Source organism: Macrotis lagotis, chromosome 4 (assembly GCF_037893015.1).
Source record: "Macrotis lagotis isolate mMagLag1 chromosome 4, bilby.v1.9.chrom.fasta, whole genome shotgun sequence".
Taxonomy (NCBI): domain Eukaryota; kingdom Metazoa; phylum Chordata; class Mammalia; order Peramelemorphia; family Peramelidae; genus Macrotis; species Macrotis lagotis.
Genome location: NC_133661.1, coordinates 202,571,090 through 202,572,106, shown reverse-complemented (window position 1 = coordinate 202,572,106; position 1,017 = coordinate 202,571,090).

Genomic DNA, 1,017 nt, shown 5'->3' with positions numbered 1-1,017 from the left:
TTCAGCCTTGCCGGGTAGTTGATTCTTGGTTGCATTCTAAACTCTTTTGCCTTCCAGTATATTATATTCCAAGCCCTATGAGCTTCCAATGTAGTTGCTGCTAAGTCCTGTGTGATCCTGACTGCAGCTCCACAATATTTGAACTGTGTCTTTCTGGCTGCTTGTAATATTTTCTCTTTGAATTGGGAGTTCTGTAATTTGGCTATAATATTCCTAGGGGTTGGTTTTTTGGGATCTCTTTCTTGGGGGGATTGGTGGATTCTCTCCATTTCTATTTTTCCCTCTGCTTCTAGAATATCAGGGCAATTTTCCTGCAGTAATTCTTTGAAAATGATGTCAAGGCTTTTCCTGATCATGACTTTCAGGTATTCCAATAATTTTTAAATTATCTTTCCTAAGTCTGTTTTCCATATCAGTTGTTTTTGCAATGAGATGTTTCACATTTTCTTCTAATGTTTCATTTTTTGGTTTTGAAGTATTGAGTCCTAATTTCTAGTAAATTCGTCAATCTCCCTGAGTTCTATTCTTTGTCTGATGGATTTGTTCTCTTCAGAATTTTCTTATCTCTTTTTCCATCTGGCCAATTTTGCTTTTAAAAGCATTCTTCACCTCAATAACTTTTTGAACTGTTTTATCCATTTGACCTAAGCTGGTCTTTAGCATGCTATTTTCTTCAGCACTTTTTTGGATTTCCTTGCCTAGGCTGCTGAATTCATTTTCATGTTTTTCCTGCATCTCTCTCCTTTCTTTTCCCAGTTTTTCTTCCAACTCCTTCATTTGATTTTCAAAGTCTTTTTTGAGCTCTATCATAGCCTGAGCCCAATTTCTGTTTTTCTTGGAGTCTTTAGATGCAGGAGCTTGTGCTTCCTCATCTTCAGACTGAGTATTTTGATCCTTCTTGGGCTCACAGACAAAATATTTCTCAATAGTGTTCTTCTTGTTTCTCTGCTTGCTCATTTTCCCAGCCTGAGCCTGGTTTGGGGGTGCTTCCTGAACTTTTGGGGCACTCCCACAAGG